The sequence below is a fragment of the Grampus griseus genome (genome assembly GCF_964374135.1).
Source record: "Grampus griseus genome assembly, chromosome: 1".
NCBI lineage: Eukaryota > Metazoa > Chordata > Mammalia > Artiodactyla > Delphinidae > Grampus > Grampus griseus.
The window spans coordinates 9,377,269-9,399,654 of NC_139017.1; positions in this window are offsets into that span (position 1 = coordinate 9,377,269).

Below are 22,386 nucleotides of genomic sequence, written 5' to 3' on the forward strand. Positions count from 1 at the left end.
AGACATGTACTCAAGGGTCCAGATTTAATAATATTAATATATCTGTGCTTCGTCAAGGACATCCTTAAGTGGAAGTGGATGTGTTGGCCTGAAGAAAATAATGACCACTCTGCAGTTTGGTGCCACTGCCTCCATTCATTCTAAAGTGCCAGCTGTTTAATCCATCACCATTTTGCACATTCAGTGCAGATGTCAACACAGTGAAAATGACAAAGTCTTAGTCTTCTTATTAAAATGGCTCTAACCTTTTGGGGACCCTCAGGGGGCTGAAGACCACATTTTGAGAACTGCTAAACTAAATTATTCAATAATATGTTTCAACATAACTTAGCACAAATCCACTAGATTTTAGTGTTCAGTTCTATTTTTGAACTCCTTGAAAATTAATACATTTGTATTCTTAACCTCATTTAAGTTTATTGGACAAAATTTTATTTTGATGATTAAAAGATGTCTACTAGCGATTAAAGTGGTTGAATATTTTCCCTTGCCTGTTAATCCCCTTCCTTGGAGAATATAATTTATGAAGCAGCAGACAGAAGGTGACACTGTCTCTGAGTTCCATCTTAGTGAAGGTTGATGGGATCAAAAAAAAAACCCTGTTAATTTAACATGCTATTTTAAAGTAGAGCTTAATATTTATCATATTTTCTTCAGTGATACTGACCTCTCACTCTTTTTAAAACTGTCTTTCAGTCATTCACTGAAATTGTTAAACCTCATTATCTGGTGAGATAGATTACTTCCAAACAGTGAGTGTATCTTACAGATAGTAGGGATTGTATTCCTCTTTCCGTAGTCACCTGTTTTTCTCCTCTACTAGGCACAGGGCACGGTTTTACTGGCGTGCCCACGGAGATCTCTTTCAGCTCCCTTTGTTCACCTTTTCTTCTCTTCGGGAAACTCCATGTGCCATTCATTCTTCTTCAAAGCTGCCAGCTTCTTTCTGAACCCGAGTTTTCTCTCTCCACAACTGTGTTTGCAGAGCACACTCCAAACTTATTTGTTCCTTTGTGCCTGTAGAAAATAGGCATATAGACCCTTATTTGTTTTTAGATAGTAACTAAAAACCAATATGGGAAATATTAAAAATTAAAAAGTCAATTCAGTCATCCCAGGTTCCATCTGTTTTATTTGCGCTGAGTCGCTCCCATTTCAATATTCTGTCACATCATCTGGCCTCCACCACTTTCTCCTTTGCAATAAGCCCCCTGGTCTTCACTTCCTTTCCCATTCATCATAGATTTTCATGGTCCAGCTCTTGAACAGTTCTTAATCACATATTTAATTATCTTTCCTTTTTTTATCTACTGTGTACTGAATTGTATCACCCCCAAATGCATGGGTTGATGCATTCCTAATTCCCAATGTGATGGTATTTGGAGACGGGGCATTTGGGCTATAAGGAGAACTAGATGAGGTCGTAAGGGTAAGGCACATGATGGCATGTGTCCTTACTAGAAGAGGAAGAGAGACCCCGTGTGCTCTGTCTCTCTCTCTTTGCCGTATAAGGACACAGTGAGGAGGTGGCCATCTGCAGTGCAAGAAGAGAGCTCTCACTGGGGAGCTGAATAGGCCAGCCCCTGGATCTTGGATTTCCCAGCCTCTAGCACTCTGAGAAATATTTATATTCTATTGTTTAAGCCACTTAGTCTACAGTATTTTGCTATGGCAGCCTGAGCTAAGACACCATCTATCTGGAAGAATTTCTATCTTAGATCGACTCAACTGCCTACTTTTTCCATGTCCACGCTTGATCGAGCTGTTGATCAAATCTTGAGATTTCCAAATAATTTTTGACAGTCTGTTACTATTCATTACCCTATCTAGGAGGCCTTGTAGTTAGAATGGGAGAAATTAGTGAGAATTTTGATCCTTTTCTACTCTCTTCAAACTTGTCTCCATTTCCCTCTCACTCTCACAATGGAGAACTGCTTCTTCTACTTCGTTGGAGGAACTGGAAAGAAACATGTAGTTTAGAGAATCTGAATTCATATCTTTGACACATTCTGGTTGTGTGATATTGGACAAACTATCTTCTCTGAGGTGTTCTTTTTCATTTGCAAACGGGGAAGAAATTATCAATGTTACAGAAAGTTCTGAGTATTAGATGAACTCTAATCACCCTGATTGAGACATAAAATGTAATCAGTGAATATTGATTACTATATTTGTTCATATTAAGAAATTGAAACCATGCTATGGGAATTCTCTCAACTTCCTGCCACTGCACCTTTAAATTTCTTTATATTCTTGTTTATTCTTTCCTTCCATTGCAGTGTAATGATCCTTCTTCAAACCCATTCCTCGGCTGTGCTATGCCTTCATTATACCTTCATGAGGTCTTTGTTCTGTCATTTATTCCCGCTGCCCCCTCTAGCGTCACCTTCTTCCTCCATACTGGATCCTTCTCATTAACCTTTAGACTGAGACAGGATTCTGTGATGTTTTAAAGTAAAGCTGTTGATATTTGCTTCTATCTCATTATTGCCCTATCTTGCTCCTTTTCTCAAACCATCACCTTCTTGAATCTGGTTAAAGGCTCACCACTTGGACTTCCCTGGTGGCACAATGGTTAAGAATCTGCCTGCCAATGCAGGGGACATGGGTTCGAGCCCTGGTCCGGGAAGATCCCACATACCGCAGAGCAACTAAGCCCGTGTGCCACAACTACTCCCACAAGCCACAACTACTGAGCCCACGTGCTACAGCTACTGAAGCCCGCGCACCTAGAGCCCATGCTCTGCAACAAGAGAAGACACTGCAATGAGAAGCCAGCGCACCGCAACGAAGAGTAGCCCCCGCTCGCCGCAACTAGAGAGAACCTGTGCAGCAACGAAGACCCAACGCAGCCAAAAATAAACAAATAAATAAATTTATATATTAAAAAAAAAGGCTCACCACTCAGGATCCAACTTAGATGGCACTTTATCTAGAAGTCTGCCCATAATTCCTGCAGTCTTGTCTAGACGCCCTTTTCAATGTCATATCTTAGCAAACTGCTCGTCCCTGTCAAAGCACATATCATGCTAGACTTGCCTCATTGCTTTCATCGTCTCCCCAAATATTGCAAGGTCTCTAAGGGCAAGAAACCTGTATTTATCTTATTTACTATCATATCTTCAATACTTTGCACGGTGCTTGGGGTATAGTAGGCATTCAATAACCATTTATTAACTGAATAAGGGGAAACGGATAAAACTTAAGGAAAACTAACAAGAGAAGTTGCAAATGTTTGAGATATTTTAAAATCATTGTCTCGAGTACTCACTGATTTATATATTATCCTGAAGCGCTGTTACAGGTTTAAATATACTGTTTAAAATATATCTTACAAGTTTTAAGATATATTTAAACAGTTAACAAAGTAGAGACTTGATGCTACAGAGGCCTAATATTAATCCTTATGTAGAATATAATTTAAGAATAATTAAATGGTCAGTGCAGTTTTGAACTTGCTGAATTGCTTTCCCATTTGCTTTCTGCAGTCAAACTTAACTTCTGCCAGAGGTAATAATGGTGGAAGGCCACAAATTTGTGAAAAGACTTTCCTTTTCTTTCTTTTTTTAACTCACAAATAATATTCTGTTTTTTAAAAAATTATTTATTTATTTATTTATGGCTGTGTTGGGTCTTCGTTTCTGTGCGAGGGCTTTCTCTAGTTGTGGCAAGCGGGGGCCACTCTTCATCACGGTGCGCGGGCCTCTCACTGTCGCGGCCTCTCTTGTTGTGGGGCACAGGCTCCAGACATGCAGGCTCAGTAGTTGTGGCTCACGGGCCCAGTTGCTCCGCGGCATGTGGGATCTTCCCAGACCAGGGCTCGAACCCGTGTCCTCTGCCTTGGCAGGCAGATCCTCAACCACTGCACCACCAGGGAAGCCCACAAATAATATTCTTGAAATCTCCCATATTCTGAATGGAACCAGCCTTACTTAAAAGGGCACTTGGGATGTTCTGAGCATGACACAGAATATATTGAGGATTATAAATCTTAGACCATTGAATGAGGCGATAGTTCCTAGATGAGATGCCAAACTCTCTCCCTCCTTTTGTTTTGTCCTGGAAATGAGAAGGGCTGCCATCCAGGAGCACCCCAGGGAAGAGAAGTAGACTATTTTGGCTCATACGATTCTATGAAATCTGTGCTCTCTGAGTTAAATTATATTGCCTGACTCCTAGGGCACGGAGGATACCCTGTGGCCAATAAAATATTTTGACATTCTTTCATTCATGGTCTCTGCTTCCTTTTGGAAATTATGCCAGTCACAATGGGCTGTGATGGCTACAATAAAAAAAAATGGTGGGGTCGTTAGGTATATGTAGCCACAAACAAATAGCTCTCCCTGTTTTTATTCCTGGGGCTGGACCTTAATTATTAAGACTTTTTCATCATATAAATCTTCAACAACCTCAAGCTCAAGGAAAGCCCCTCTTCCCAGGAAGTAGTATTGAAGTACACATTAGAAAACACAGAAATGCTACATAGCTTGATCAATGCCCATAAAATGCTTTCTTACTCAAGAAGTGGGTAATTTGCAATTCAGTGACCCAGATGCTGGTGTCATCCTAACCTCCACGCCTACCAGATACCCTGGTAATACCACAGTCCATCTCCAGGACCATAGGGCCTTTCTCCCTCTCCTCTTGAGAGCAGCCAAAGGAAGAGAGAGATGTGATTCCCTTTACTGTGCTGTATATGAAAGTTGCCGAGGCAAAACAACAAAACAAAACAAAAAACAATGAACAGGCTGGGCTTTTTGCCTGGGCCCATTGTCTTAAGGCACTTCCTCTGGCCTGACTTGAAAATAAAATCAGAGGAATATTAATGTTTCTTGTCCTATTTATTATAATATAGAAAATGGTATAATAATTCCCTAATATTTTTCTAAACTGAACATTTTTGCTGACCAGTGTAAGGGTTACCCAGGGTTCCTAATTAGTGACCCATGGACTTGGAGGTGAATGCATACCTTGCTGGTAACATTGGTTTTTATAGCTGTACACAGGTGCATTTTCCTTAGGAGATCTTATCAGATTACCCAAGAAATTCAAGACCTGGAAAGGATTAAGTTTTGTTTACCTATCTATATAAAAATATATAGATATAGTTACAGTTAAAGATACAGGTATAGACCCCATCAAATAACACATTATATATATAACTATATATGCATGCATACCTGTGTGAATACACGTAAATACACATACACATGCTTATGTTACTTACACATATGCACATAGTACCTACCAACATGTAAAGTTGTTGACATTTTAAAACAACCAAAGGTTTTACAAAAAGAAATATGCTTGATTGCATTGAACATTTTTCTCGTAAGGAGACAGATCATAGTATGTTTATGCAGAGGTCACTAGGATGATAAATTGCTTGGGGAAAGAAAAAGATACAGAGATGGTTTGTAGTAAGGTCAAAGCACAAATCGAGACTCTGTGTAATTTCATCTTTCTTATTCTTTTTATTTTCTTGATTTTCCTTCTTGGCTTGCTTTTACCCAAATGAGTATCAATAAATGGCCATGTCAGTATTAACAATGAATGAACTAAGCCTAAGTAATTAATTTCATTAATGTCTTCCCATCACTCACCAGGGGCACATGTATCACTTTAGAATTGTCAGGGCTAAAACAAGTCATGTAATGTCCTTTCTAGATTTAATGCTTTCTACCTCTCACGATACATAAGAGAAAACACTGAGATTATATTCTCTGTTCAAAGGGCCAGAGAAAAATCCAGCATTTTTATCATGGAAACTTTACTGATGAGTTCCACAGACACAGTTTGAGGGTCTGAAATGTGACATCGGAGTTCTCCAAGTCTCTCAGAGATGCCTCAAATTCCTTCTGACCATGCTTTGGATTTATCATCTCTGTGGCCAGCAGCACAGACATGTCCCGGGCATTCACCCGTTTTGCCGTGTGTTTAGCTGGACAAAAGTAGTGCTGAGCAATGCAGAGAATATATACTTTGAAAAGGTCTCTAAGCACCGTTTTGTTCATAGTCAGTGATGCACTTGAGCCAGCAAGTGTTTAATTTCTAACTTAATAAAATTACCAAAATGTGGATCTTAAAATAGGTATTTAAGAAGTGTCTCTTTGGGGAGTGACTGCCGTCAGCAGCATGGAAAGCTTGCTTGGAGATTGCAGTAGTACTTACTGTAAAAGAGCATCTGCCCCTGGGCCTCTTAATCCTCTTGCTCATAAAAAGTATCCAGCCCTAAGAACAAACAGGAAAGGAAGGGGGTGGAGAGGACTGCTGAGTCCGCGGCTGGAGGCCTCCGATGGGGAGGGCCCGGCCAGTGAGCGCATCTCTGAAAGCCACTTTCAGGCACTCATGTCCCGCATCTGCTGGCTCCTTTTGTTTTATCGCTCTGCAAGGCCATGTCCAGTTTATTCAATCTAATGTAGTTAATGAACATGAACTCTTCAGGGTCGCTAAGGACCTTTCCTAATGAATATCAGAACCTTAGAAAGGGAAATGATAAGGGATGCAACAGTGTTCTTTGAATCACTAGACCAAATAAATTGGACAGGACATAATAGCTTCTTGTTTTTGCCAGAGACTCACTCCGGTTCTTTGGAGAGGAATTCAATCATTTTTGTCTCGGTCAACTCTTTATCAGCTGTTTGAATTATTTGATGAATAGCTCCAGTGAATATCCTGGGGCCAGGAATTTTTATGAATAGCTTAGCGTGCTTGTCTGTATAATAGAAGAATTCAGAATATTTCGGTTAAGCATATTTTTCTTGCCAAATCTTGTATCTGAAGTTCAGTGTAATGAAGCAACGTGCTCACTTGGTATCTTTTGAGAGTTGCTTTCATTCTCACCTTTATACTTCAGTAGAATAATACGAATGAAAGCATTCTGAGGATGAAGGATGCCACCAGCTTCCACTAAGATTAATCACCCTTTTAAAAGTAGATGATGCTGTTTTAAAATTAAAATACAGTCTTCTAGTGTTTAAATGATTTTCTCAATAATAATAATATCTTAATAACTCATAATAGTGCTTCTTATCAGCTTTACCTGTGTAATTCATTTAATTTTCACAAAGACTGTATGAGGTAGATACAATTAATATATCTGTTTTACGGAGGAGGAGACTGAGGTTCGGAGAGATTTAGAAGTGTACTCAAGGTCACAGAGCTGTTAGGCAGCAGAGTTGAGATTGAACCAATGCCCCAGAGACTGTGTTCTTCACCACTGAAGAACTTCACCACCATACTACCTTTTAAAAATTTATAACACAAGTTAGGATTATTGAGTGTTGTTGATCAACTATGTGGTAGTATAGAGGAAAATTTGAAGACTAGTCATGACATTACAAAAAAAAGCAATTAGCCCTGAAATCCATAGGTTGTTTTTTTTTTTTTTAACCTTATTGATCATGCTCAATTAAAGGTATTTAAGGCACATGGCCTTATGGATTTTTGAGGCTGCAAGGAACAGAGATGTGTTTGGTTACGGTATATAATAGGACTTCTGATTGAGGAAGAGCAGGAAGTAGCCTGAAAAGCTACATTTCCAGCCCCACTTCCAGAATAAAACTGTAATTCTGTAGTCGTGCCTTAGGGAGAAGTGGAACTTCAGTGTTCGACATTGCTCTGGTCATAACCTGGTTCTCTGGTGCTGCCTCCAGAAATGTGGGTCCGTCTTTCCTGTTGACCTTGGCTATTTTATACCCCAGCTCATCTTTGTTTCACCTGCTTTTACTTCTGCTGCTGCTAAGTGACTCTGTCTTTGCAAGTTTCCCCAAGAGAGAGTATTCATTTTGGTTGAGTTGTCATCATCCAGTATAAGGGCATTTCTTATGGACAGAATCCTGTGACAGTCACCTGTGGATGGCTGCCTTAGGGTATGACAACCACCCCTGTTCCAAGAAGCTGTGCCCAGTATTGACAACCTACGCATATGAAATTCCTAGGTCAGTTCCCTCAGAAGAAAGCTAAGGACATTCAGCACATTATGTCCAAATCATACCTCCATGTATGTCCCCCTAAACTATATAAATGCTGGTCAACCTAAACACTTGCCTCAGTTAAGCTAGATATCAGTTACAGTCAATGAATTTCTTATTTAAAATGAATGAAACAATGTTTTCTAAACACACAAGGTAAAAGTATTAGCTAAATATTAGATTAGAACATATATTATACAATATGTATAAATTTAAATATACATGGCCAACTTCCAGATCTGCTCTCAATTCTTAAATCTTTGTATTTTCTTACAAAGATTTAAGAATTGAGAGTGGATGTGTCTTTAATTGAAGAACTCCAAGTTTAATATTGAACTAAATTCTTTTAAATAGGACTTAAGTTATTCAGTTCTGTTGCTACTGGTTTCTTTTTATTTGGCTGTTAATTAAAAAAAGCAATGACTCTGTAATTTCTAGGGCATGATGTGCCTTTCAAGATTGTTGGCACGAGTAATAAGATATATTAAACTGAAAGGATTCGGTCCCTGTGGATGGACGTGTGTCCCCCTGAGTATATTACTACCTTGACTGAGTGGTGGCGCATCCTGATGGATTACTCATCTAAGCTTCCCTCACTATTGGGAATCTTGATCCCCTGTATTCTTGTGACAGTTTAATCTGGCAGACCTCTGCACGGATCCTCATATAGTAAGGAAAACAATCTGATGGGGGAAGAGGAAAAGTAAAATGGGAATAAAAATGAGCTGTGGTGAGCAGAGCTTCCTCAGAAAACTGAGACACCCATGCCCAGAATATTTTTAAAATGTTCTTCCTTTTGTTACAATTTGACCTGTTTTGAAATAACAGGTTTTCTTCATTGATTTATTTCTTCTTTAATCTTTCCTTGATAGTTGTGGAATGCAAGCTTGATATGCCACTTTTTTTTTTGTTACAAAGAATTTTACTTTGTATTTGTCATTGAGGAAAAAAATGTCTCCAGTGCCTTTTACCTTCCGTGAATGCAAAACTGAATTGTGTTTTTCCCCTGCCCCCCGCTGATCTCTGGAAATGTCTTGTGAATTGTGTATTATACTAAATTCCAGCTGAACTTTGGTTCCAAGTAGCTTAGAGACGGCTCTGTGCTACTCGTTAGTGGAAATGTTTTTATGCCCATGGTGGCAGGTAAAGGAGAGGCTCATAAAATATTTATAAAAAATAGAATAAACTGGATTAGGAGTGGGGAGTTTGCCACTAAATTGTACCACATTTCGAGGTGGGTCACTTAACCCCTCAACCCTCAATTTCTTCACTGGCGTTTGTCCTCAGAGGTGGTGTGAGTTTGAAATATTAATATCAGCTGTTTGGTACACAGTGCCATTCCTAGGTCATTTGAAAATACTATTATTTTTTTATTAGATAAATCTGATTCCCTAAGAAATGGACACTCTGTCAGCTAAATGACACATTGTTGAAAGAGAAATAGTCTGATAATAGGACTAACACGTAGATAATTCATCTTTTGTTTAGCCATGATACCATAGACTGTCAGACTCTTACAGACAGAAAGGACTGATGTAATGCAGCATATTCAGGGTTTGATCTTCGGTGCCCTAGAGGTTGATGTAGTTCCTTCAGGGACCCCAGAGTTGTAATGAGGGAAAAAGGCAAATTAGTGGGATCTGACATTTCCCCCCTCCATTTCCATGAAAGAAGTTCAACTTTCTGTTTTACATAATTTCGTTGTGTCTCTGAATAATTTCAAAGTCTTTTGCCAAAGATTTTTGAATATTACTCATCATATTCAACATTCTCATTTACAGATAAAATAGCTGATCTCCAAATCTGTCTCGAAATCATGCTAGTCTGTGATTCTAGTTGCCAAAAGAGCTGTGGAGTCCAAAAAAGCGTTAAGATCTTGTAGCCGTTTTTCATCCCCGGCTGTACATTGGAATCACCTTGAGAGACTGACAAATCGTGATGCCCAGGTGCTCCCCAACCAATTATACCAAGTCTCCACAGGTGATTCCGACCGTGCAGCCAAAGGTGGGAACCACTGGCTTGGCGGGAGGGGGAGCTGACTGACTTAAGTTGATGTGGGAGGGGGGTGTTTATGGAGAAAGTGGGCTCTGAGGATCTGACAGATGGGCTGAATTCCGACGAGACAAAATGGAGGCATTTTAGGTCATGTATTAAAATTTGTTTCAGAAAATAGAGAGGGGTGAATAGACCTAGAGAAAAAGAGAGAATGAGAGAGAGAGAGGAGAAAATCGGAAGTATAGCATGGCATTAAGAATCAGAAATAACTTCATATGTCAAATTCCGGCTCTATCCTTTACTACAAGTGAAAAAAATGTGGCCAAGTTACCTAACCTCTAAACCTCTGTTTCTTCATCTGCAAAATGGGAACTAAAAGGGGTAATAAATAAGTGAGGTAGTCAAGGCTAAATGAGAAAATTTACATAAAGCCCTTCTCTGAGTGTCGAGGTATAGAAAGCTCTCAGAATTTCTTGACTGTTGCACTCGTCATTACTACCAGTTCCCGACACTGAAAGTCAAGGACCGTCCCTAGATGGATTAAGGAGTTAGCTGGGGTCCAGATTGCGGGGGACCTCAAACGCCAGCATAAGCACAGTTCTCTTTTCTTCCGTCACTGGCCCTTACGTTTTTGAGCATGAGACCAAAGCCACTAAAGTCAAATGTCAGATGTGTGTGATGTCAAAGGGCATGGGTGACGGCAGAGGGTGGAGAGCAGGGGCTCAGGGGCCGGACGGGGGAGGCGAAGAGGAGCCCAGGAATGACGTTCCTGCATTATAGCACTTGGAGTTTACAAGAAAAAATTTATAAAAAATACATTGTTCCAGAAAACTAGAGCAGAGAATAGCAACTGACTTGATTTCTATGGCAGCAGGGAAATCTCAAAGAAAGAAAACGAAGTGACTTTGAGGTTAAAATAGTGACCGGAGGAGGCGACAGTTGGGAAGGAGAGACCAGAAGCTCGCTTGTAGACCTTTCAAGTCTGAGGTTCCGGCAGAACTCTTCGAAAGGAGGGAGCAGAGATCTGAAATGTAACACGGAGGCCGGGAGGGGGTTCGACGTGGTAACAGGGCCAGATGGCGCCTCACAGCGAGTCATGGCTGATGGTGTGAGAGTAACTCAGACCCCAAGGCAGGATTACAGAGTCGGAAGAGCAGAACACCGTTCAGATTCCGCACGCAGGTGGTTCAAAAGTCACCTTTCCCCCGGCCCCGCCCCTTCGGCTCAGGAAACAATTTCAAATTGTTTCCACCACTGCAGTGTCTCCCCGCCCTTTCCTGGGCTGCCCCACGCTTCCTTCGAAACCGAGATACATTTTTTTCCTGCACTTTATAGCTATCTCTATTCTCCCAGTCATTTTTTTTCCTTTTGTTTTCTTAGTATCACCTCGTATATATTTTTACAACAACATGAATTGTGATTTTATGTTTATTTTGTCTCTCCAATCAGTGAGTTCCCTGTATATGTTATTTGTCTCATAATTATAGATGCTTAATAAATTGTTGAATAAATGAATAAGTATTTTTCTTGTGTGTACTTCATTGCTCACCTATATGCTCTAAACCTCTAGGGAGCATCTGAAAATGTTTGGAAGCATTATATTTTGTTTGAAAGGCTGATGAGGGCTGCAGGTATTTGGATGCCTAAATTCCAAGAATGCCAAATACACTGCAATGTGTGGGACACTGTCTAGAGTGAATAATTGTTTCTTCCCAAACATGAAAAGGGCTATTGAAAACACCGGTCTAAACAGTGCTAAGCAGATAGCAGCTGCTATCAAAGACAACTGTTGAGGTGGGTAAAGGGTTTCTCAGCTAACAACAGGCATGGTATAGCCCTACTTGAGGAGCAGATTCGGGCTGGAAGTAGTTTTCAGGTGCCCTGGGGCAGGAGAGGAAACGATGGGGGAGTGGTGGAAAAGGGAATGCCAAGTGATTTGAGTTCTGCTGTTGACACTATTACTTATTAAATGAAACCAGGATGCTCTTTCTTCCCCCAAAATGTAAATTACACAATTTGACAGATTTTAATATAATCAGCTACTTTTTAGATTCTTAATCTCTTGTTAGTTGCATGAAGAGTAGTCAACATAGATATACCTCTCTAGCTTTCCTAAGCAGAGGAAATCGTTCAGCACAGGAATTTTTTTTTTTTTAGTCTGACACAAATGATGATAAAGATACAGACATGGTTTCCGGGTCTGTTACAGGTGCTGTTACAGTGTGTTATCTTTGTATCTCCTCTCCAGTCCCTCCCTCAAAACACACACCAGAAAATACATCCCTTGAGAAAATGTCCATTTATTATTTATCTTTGTGAACCTAATGACTAACGATATTTCGGATCCCAACATAACGCTTAATAAATAGTTGTTGAGCAGATGCTTGAGTATAGTATTTTAAGTTTTCTGTAACAAAATTAAAAAGTGATCAATTTATCAGTAGGCTGTCATATGGAAACAAACCGCCAGGTGGCACCAGAGTATTTGAAGTAAGTGCATTTAGCTCTACTTGCTCTAAAACAATGATGGGATAGTATTTTTTTTGTTTTGTTTTGTTTTTAATGCATATTATTGATTGACTAATGATGTGGACCACCATTTTATGTGACCAGGTTATTTGGATATCTTCTAATCTCTTGCCTATTTCTTATTGGGTCGATCTAGCTAGCTGGCTATGTATTTGTATTTGAAAGAACTAGAGTCTTTTGTTGGTTCTATAAGTTGCAAGTATATTCTCCCACTGTGTGGCTTGCCTCTTTATTAACGATGTCTTTTGAAAATCAGAACATCTTGATTTGATTTTATTGAAGTTTAGTGTATTAAGTTATTCCTTTTTGATTATTGCTTTTTATCAGCGGTTAGTTTTTTAAAAACCTTTTTAACATCTCTTGTGTTATTTTGAAGAAGCTTTATTTGTTTGACTTTTAAATGAAATTGATTTTTGTGCATGGTTTAAGATTGAAGTCAGGAATAATTTCTTCTTGCATATCATTATTCAATTTACATAGCACTATTTGTTGAAAAGGCTCCTACCCCATTGCTAGGTGGTAACATAATCTTGATTCCAAGTTCCATTTATGTATTGATTTATTTCTGGACTGTGTATTCTACACTAAAAATAGGCAAACTTCTCCAGTGTCAGATAGTAAATATTTTAAATTTTTGGATCATATGCACTGTCACACCTACTCAACTCTATCACAGTAGCGCAGAAGCAGTCAAAACAATGATGAGATAGTGTTCTTTTTTAGATTTATACATAAACGACTTAATAAAATTATGATTAATAATTTAAATTTCAGGTATTTTCTGGGTGCTGTTTTGCTCCCAAATGTGAGAGCACACAGAGTAAGCATTTTAAAAAACAAAACTGTGGATCAAGTGAGAAATGGAGGGCCAGAGAAGGAATGTGTAGGAAAGGCTGGTGGAAATGGCTACTTTGCTCGAAAGAATGCAAAATACATATATATATATACGTGTATCTATACACGTAGTGTATCTGTACACACATATTCATTTATTATATATATTCATATATATAATATTGACATATATTTTATATAATGTATATAACATATACATTATATAGAATATATCTATTCTGTTCTTTTTTTTATATCGATTCTTTTTTACCTATCCATCTATCAAAGCAGAACAGTTTCTTCAAAGGAGGCAGCCTGGGCTGTTTTGTGCCTTCAAGCCTCTTCTGGAATGGGCCCCTGTCTCACATTCCTTTCTAGACTCCACTCAGAAACCCCTTTCTTTGTGAAGCCCTTCCTGATATCTCTCCCAAGGAAAAAATTTATTATTGGCTTCGTTGTCTGTGGAGCATTGTTTCCTTATGCACATTTCTATCAGTATCTAGGCCTCGTAAGTGCACATAGTATTTACTTTGCTACCCACCCTCTTTTATTTAATTGTGAATCCTCTGAGAAAGGAATTGTATCTTATTTGGTTTTGTCTCCCAGAGCCTGGCACATAATAGAAACCTAAGAAATGCTCTGTGAATGAATATCAGGCCTTCCATGCTGAGAGAACACTATGGAAAAAAATGCACAAGACAGAGAATATACTTATTTTTTAATTTACTTATTTTTTAACATCTTTATTGGAGTATAATTGCTTTACAATGGTGTGTTAGTTGCTGCTGTATAACCAAGTGAATCAGCTATATGTATACATATATCCCCATATCCCCTCCCTCTTGCATCTCCCTCCCACCCTCCCTATCTACCCCTTTAGGTGGTCACAAAGCACCGAGCTGATCTCCCTGTGCTATGCGGCTGCTTCCCACTAGCTAGCTATTTTACGTTTGGTAGTGTATATATGTCCATGCCACTCTCTCACTTCATCCCAGCTTCCCCTTCCCCTTCCCCATGTCCTCTAGTCCATCGGAGAATGTACTTAAATTGTGGTCCAAAATGTCAACATTTTCTGGCTAATGTTGATCTCCATCACATTTGATCAATAATGGTGATCATGAATTTATGAATTCATTATGGTTTTTACTAATGTTAATAATAGGAAAATTGTCATTAAATGGTTACTATTCTTCCTATTTCTTGTGGTGTGGGGTGGAAGAAACTAATCTTAACCGATATGAAGATTAGATAGATAACCATTGTCTTAGCCATTTTGCACATGAATTTGTACAACTCTCTCATGTCCCCATTTACTGCATCTATAAACCAGATCAATTAATACTAGACTCAACACTGATCCTTCCATATGCTGGTTGCTACTCCTTCATCAGTTAGGAGCTTAGACCTCTAGTTTTTTTAAAACCCCTGTTTACAAACCTCCTGCTTATTTTCAAATAATGCAGCAACGTTAGAATACCGAGCCAACAAGACTTAATTTTTCAAGAACCAAATGCTCATCTAAATAAACATACAGTATCTTGGAGATGTGAACTAATGAATTCCTTTGTGAGTAGTTTAGTTTCTTTGAAGTAAAGTTTTTAAAGTAATTAACTTTGCATTATATAAAATTGGAATTGTATTTTAGTGGCAGTATTGTAACAAACATAGCATTTTTTAATTTTTACACAATTTTTAAAGGTTACACTCCATTTACAGTTGTTATAAAATATTGGCCATGTTCCCCATGTTGTAAAATACATCCTTATAGCTTATCTTGCACCCAATACAATCACAGTATGTTAATTTCCATTTTAAAGGTGGAAAATGGAATTGACCAAGATCTCATTTCTGCTTCTGCTACAAACCATTACATTAGAGAAACCAAACACACACACACACACACACACTCTCTCTCTCTCTCTCTCTCTCTCTCTCTCTCTCTCTCTCTCTCTCTCCCCCTCTCCCTCTCTCTCTCTCTCTCTCTCTCTCTCTCTCTCTCTCTCTCTCTCTCTCTCTCTCTCTCCCCCTCTCTCTCTCCAGTAATTAAGACCTTTAGTGACTTGAGCTTAAAGGCAGGTGATGATAATGCATTCTGACGAAACACAAAAAGTCTCCCTGGGCAAACTGAGAGGCAGTGTAGAATCTGTCCTAGTGCACTACCCTTTCATTTTCTTAGATTTTTCTTAAGTTTTCTCCCATTAAAAAATTATATGAGCTACTTGACATAGGAAATCTAGAAGAGATAGAAACATTGTCTATCTCTTAAAGAGCCATCCTTGTTTTCCCAGGCACTATGGACAAAACTCCTTTTTATTCCTCAGAACATCTTATTTGGAATTTGTAAATAAAATTTGAAAAATATACAGCAGAATCTTAAAACTGTGTATGTAAATCATTCCCCTAAATGTGAATAACTTTGAATGCCACATATTTCACATTGATTTCAATTTATTCTTCCCAGAAACAATCCTGTGCAGGCTCCCTCCTCCTCGTATCTCTCCCCCTTTCCTCTCCCCCCGGGAACATACGTACCTTTTTTAGTCATTTCTTCCATGCTTTATGTAATCTTTTAGAATCTGTTTCTCTGTGCATGAGTCATGTATCACTTTGATGAACCATTTTCTCAACCTTCAGTCCTACTGTTTTTTCTTTTATTAGCAAGGTGTTTTGGAAATCTCACTCCTAGAACACACATGGTTGAGTTATAAAGGCGCCCTCTCCTTCATGTCACTACATTTTGTTCTCTGCCTATCCCGTTAGCTGGTTTCCTGATTAATACCATGTTAGCCCCCAGTGGCCACTTATTGAATGCTTGATTAATGAGTGAATGCACCATTTGCCATGTTGTTGAATTAAAGACTTTGAGAAGAGAGTAATTGCCACCTATACATGTCTTGACTCCTTATTTTGCCTACATAAGTATCAAAAAAACAACAACGGGTTATTTCATATATTTATTTCATATTTTCTCAGTACCTAGCAGAGTTTCTTGCCCACACTATGTATGATAATGTTCTTTACCATCTCTGGTTCTGTAACTGTGTTTGAATCTTGGTTCTACCATTTATTAGCTGCATTAACCCTTCTTAAGGCTCAGTCCGCATTGTGAAACGCAGAGAATAATAATACCCAGCTAATAGATTTCTTCTGAAGATTAAATGAGTTAAATGACAGGAACATAATTGGTCCTGTCATCTGTTGCTGCTTAATAAACCACCCCTAAATCTTAGTGGTACAAAATGGAAACTATTGTGTTATACCCAGAAATTTAGATAGGGATCATTGAATTCTGGGGCCTCGGCTTGGAAGACACAGGTATCCAGGTGTGTGTCAAATGCTGGGGCGGAATCGTAAGGAGGACTCTTTACTTAATGCCTGATTGGTGATGCCTTAGGGGGCAGGCTCCCCTGTGGTCGTCCACTGCAGCCTCTCCATCTTGTCTGTGCCTCTGACAGGGTTCCAAGAGGTCCTGTCCAAAGAGTGGTGTCTGGAAAGCAAGTGTTTCAAGAGAACCGGGTGGAAGATACGTAGCTTTTCTGACCTAGCCTCAGCTGTCAGATAGAGTCACTTCCTTTATGTTCTTCTGCCTGCACGCTGGTCCCTAAGTCCAACCTAGATCCTAAGTAAAGAGGGATCAGACTCCACCTAGGAGTGGACGAGGTCACATTGCAGGGCAACCCGCAGGGGAGGATATTATTGCTGTCATCTTTGCTTAATGCACTCTGTCTACACAATGCTTGGTAATACTGACTGATCAAAAAACATTTTCCCATTATCGTAAATGGTGATATATCATCAAAGTGTATATTTGTGCATATTTTTGCATTTATAGGATTAGCAATGGGCTCTAAATTTATCGTGCATTCAGAGTTCAGCACCTGGGATGGTGACTCACACAGTTGGCTCTCGATCACTGTCAGTTGAATGAATGTCAGTGATTTGGTGACTGAGCTGGTTCTATGTCCTGATCATACTTTTGGCTTCTTGATCTCCAGTACTACTGATACCTTATCCTGGAATGAGCTACAAGTTTGGCCACTGTAGATTCATGAGTCTATGTGACGGTGAATGGTACCCAGTTCTAGACTGCGTCTTCCCTTCCGCACATGGCAACATTGTGTGTAGGCTTCAGCCTTTTGGATCCGAGAAGGAAAAAATGTGCTGGTTTAGACAAGTTTTTAATATACATGTGTGGCAAATCTGTCTTGGTCTCCTTTGCTAGTTCCTTGTCTTCTTAACTTCTAACTGGAGTGCCCCAGGACTGAGTCCTTGCACCTGTTTTGTTCTCTACCTAAACTCCCTGACTTAGTGATCTCGTCCAGTGCCATGGCCTTAAAAACCAACTATCTATCATCTATCTATCTATCTATCTATCTATCTATCTATCTATCTATCTATCTATCTATCTATCTATCTCTATCTATCTATCTATTTCTATCTATCTATCTATGTCTATCTATCTATCTGTCTTCTAGGCTATTTTCAACAGAGCAGTCAGAATAATTTTTTAAAAATATAAACTAGCTCATGTTACTTTTTTGTCCAAAACTTTGTTATCTTACTCAGTATCTTCCTATCTTACTTGGACAAAAGTCAAAGTTCTTATAATGGCCTAAAAGGCCCTACAAACACACATACACACACAAACACGCAAACACATACACATCCCCATCTGGCCTCCTTTCTAGTTTTCTCCCCTGTACTCTTCACCATATCTATACTGTCCTCCTACCAAGCATGCCTACATCAGGGCCTTTGCAATTATTGTTCTTTTTCCTGGATTTCTCTTCTTCCAGAAAACCACGAGGCTGGCTCACTCATCTCCAAGCCATTGTACAAATGTCACCTTTTCATTGAGATCTTCCAGACCATCCTATTTACATCACAGCACTCCATCAGTCCCCATCATTCTGCTCTATTTTTCCCCACAGCACTTTTCCCCCATCTGACATAGTATTTATTCATTTATTTTCTTTATTGTTAATTCCTTCACTGGAAAGCAAGTGCTATGAGGGCAAGGATTTTATCTGATTTGTTTACCTTATTGTCTCCCAGCTCCAATCACAGTGCCTCTCCTAGACACTCAGGAAATGTTGGTTCGATCAGTCAATAAGTTAATAATGTATAAAATATTATAATATCTTTTATTTAAATGACGTAAAATAATTTACCATCTATCAGATATTTATCAAAAATAATACCCATCAAAAACACTCAATATGTATTTTTATTTATCAGCTGGATTTTCTGAGTATCTTACGTTTATTTCAGGTTATTTTGCTTCCCTAAGAGCCTCAACAGGTCGCAAGTCCTTTATTAACAGCTTTGTGCACCCTGATGAAGCTTCTCTAGTGAAATAACTTAAACATTAGGAGTCATTTTAGATCCTAGGAGAATCTGGCTCAATTTGTATCTTCATTTTAAATATATTATTATTAAAAATAAAAATTCCTCATATCACTTTGGGAGATATGACCATGTACTTTTAAAATACTATCTTGTAAATTATTTTTAACAAGTACAGGGAAATGTAGGGACTTCAACTGTAGGCCAAATGCAGAACAAGTCAGGTCGAAGTTGTAGTCAGTATTATCAAATTACAAATGTTCTGGTCTTACAAATAGGATTCATGCAAGACTGCATAACCAAGTGTAAGTTGGTGTTTCTTGAGTACACATAAGATCAAGAATATAACTTCACAATCTTCTAAACCTAGGCTAGTAACAATTGTGAATTATGGGCATCATAAAATTTAGATGCATAATCTGGCCATGTGCTTGGTTTTTCCAAATTTTATATGAAGAACTGTGTAAATACTGCTGTTGTTTACTGAGCTCTCCTACAGATGACTTACTTTATCTCTGTAGATTTCTCTTCACAGTCAGAGAAAAAAAAAAAAAAACCCAAACCCGTATGTCTTCTTTTAAAGGTAAACTGTTTTGCTATCTTTAAAAGATATTTATTTCGTTCTATCACTTGTCCTTAACTTTCAATTCAGTTGTCAGTTTTGTGATACATTACTTGAAAAAGCTGAATTTAAATTCGAGTTGTTAGACATGATTGGTTAAAAAATTAGGACTATTGAGAATTGAGTAAACATTTATGGACGGGTTTATTTATAATCACAAAACTCGCATTATAGAATACATTTGCATGTATATTTATATAGTATAAGTAATTTTCTGCGACGTTAGGAAAGCTTCTTAGTGAGATCTATTTAATAGGGTGAATGTAGGGTGAACAAATCCTAATTCAGAAGGGATTATGCCCTGTGGGAGTAGTGTCCTCTGGCAGATGATGGGCTCATAACAGAACCCCTCATGCCGTAGGACTCACACAATCTAAACTGGATTCGGATTGTATAAACACACTTGGAAAAGTGATGGGGCTGAATGGCTCACTAGGGGTCTCCCTGAGCAGGGACTGGGAAGGCTCCTGGGACATGGCGCATAATAAGCAAACGTGAAGCCAGACGTGGTGAGCTGCACTCAGCAACAAAGCCGTGATGATCTTAGGGGAGCAGTGGTCCTGAGTTCAGAGTGGTGGCTGGCGCATGCATCCGGTGAAGGTCGATGGCCTGTGTCTGGGACTAGGAGAAGAGTAAGCAAAGACTGAACCGTCTGTACTAAAAATATTTTAAAATATGAATGGACAGACAGCATTCCCTTGGGATTCCTAAGTCACAAGAAGATGAGAGGCATTGAGCCCTTTACCAGAGAACACTGCACATTTCTGAAAGGCATCTGGAGAACCCAGAGGAGACACTGCTGTCCCATGAGAACGTGCAAAGCAGCATCTCACAGCCGCTCCTTCAGCAAAATCCTTGGGATTCTCAGAAATATTTTGAATAGGTGGCCTTTGCAAGTGTTTGGAGTCCTACGAGGGAAGTATAGCAAGAGCTGGGAGAATTTGGGTTGATGTTGTTCACAAGACCCTATGTGTCCTCGTGGGTTGGTCAGGCCTAAGGAGACTCGCATGACACTAAAATCACAATGGCAATTTCTCATCAGGGGATTACACATGAGGGTTCAGCGGTTGGCCATGTCTGGCATGTAAGAGTTGCTCAACAGGGACTTCTGTGGTGGTGCAGTGGTTAAGAATCCGCCTGCCAATGTAGGGGAAACGGGTTCAAGCCTTGGTCGGGGAAGATCCCACATGCTGCGGAGCAACTAAGCCCATGTGCCACAGCTACTGAGCCCACGTGCCACAACTATTGAAGCCTGTGCACCTATAGTCCACAACAAGAAAAGCCACCGCAACAAGAAGCCCATACGCTGCAACGAAGAGTAGCCCCCGCTCAACTAGAGAAAGCTTGCACACAGCAATGAAGACCCAATGCAGCCAAAAATAAATAAATAAAAAAATTTATATATTAAAAAAAAGAGTTGCTCAACAAAAGTTCATTGGATGGATGAATATTTAGATATAATGGGAGTGCTCCAGACAAATCTTAACTGCTTTGGAAGGCAAGGTTTCTATTCTAGGGGCTCAGTACGAAATGAGCTCTGAGACCAGTTCTGCGATGTTGGTGGAATCACCTCCCCTCTCTATGATTACTTTTCCTCAGGGGAATATTAAATGGAGGCTTTGTGACGATCCCACTGGATAGTCATTTTGCCTGGTGCAGTGCAATGGGAAAAGCGCTCCAGAAGGGTCTGTGCTTTTATCACTCCCCTTTCTGTTCTTTCTTTAGGTCCTAAAGAAAGAACATTAGATCCCTCATTCCCTTAAATCCAAGTACTCAGTGACTCTGTATCCTCCTTTCCTTCAAATCCAATATTAATTAATTTATATTAACATATTCATGCTGTTCATATTTAACAGTAATATACATTCCCCCATTCTTTCTTACCCTTTAAAAAATAGCTTTATTGAGATATAATTTACATACCATGAAATTCACATCATAAGTGTGCAATCCAATAATTTTAGTAAATTTACAGAGTTGTTCAACTTTGACCAAAATCCAGTTTTAAAACCTTTCCATTTCTCCCAAAAGTTCCCTTGTGCCTCTTTACAGTAAATTCTTGTTTCCACTCAGCAATATACATTTAAGCACATATATTACATCCTTCACAGGTAATTACATTTATCCTCTGTTTTAATAAAGTTTCAGCTATTAAAGAAGAGATGTTGAGAGAACGAATCGTTATTAACCAAAGAGGCTGAAATCAGATAGCATGGTGACTACTTATACTTTTTAAGTGTTCCCTTAGTACTTCAGTTGTAAGTGTCTGAAATCTATCCTTTTCTGATGACATCTGACAGGTATCTTTAGCTGTCTGCCTGGGGTCATATTCCGAGGCACCTGTGGTGCCGGGGAGGATGCAACCTACCCAGTAATAATACCATGGTGGGTTGCTGAGAAAGCCTCGTGGCTCTGTAGAGTGGAAAGAAGTGGGTTTATCCCTGTCTTTGCCATTTAGTGACTCTGTGATATTGGATAAACTTATGGTGTCACTGAACCTGTTTTCTCTTTTGTAAAGTGGGAAATAATATTTATTTTTCTTTTATTGCTGCATAGGATCGTTATACCAGTGAAGGGAATGTCTCTGAAAGCACCTTATAAATAAAAATCCCTACACATAAGTTAGTTTTTTCCTTGTCATCGTTAAGGTTAAGACCAACTGTGTCTTCAGTTAACTCCTTTTACCAAAGCTCTAAAGCTGAGTTGATAAATAAATAAGGGAAAGTATTTTTCATCTGCTTAACCTTTGAGGTTCATTGGGTACATGGGTCAAAAGTAATTAGTACCCATTCGAATTACATTTTTGCGTCACTTGAATGACCGAAATCTTAATGATAGTAGTGCATGTAGAGAATTTATTGAAAGTTTAACATAATTCTACCTTTAAGTCCCAGATATCTAACATTTGACTCTCCCTGATGAAATTTGCCAAGAACGTTCATCCTTTCACTTGAGAAAGAATTTTAAGTTGCCGGTGGCGCTCAGCAGGCAGCCTCCTACACAATGATATTGCAGTTTTACTCTCTGTCAAGGTTAAAAGCTTAATGCTATCTTGTCTTACAGGGTAGAAGCAAGCTATTCGAATTG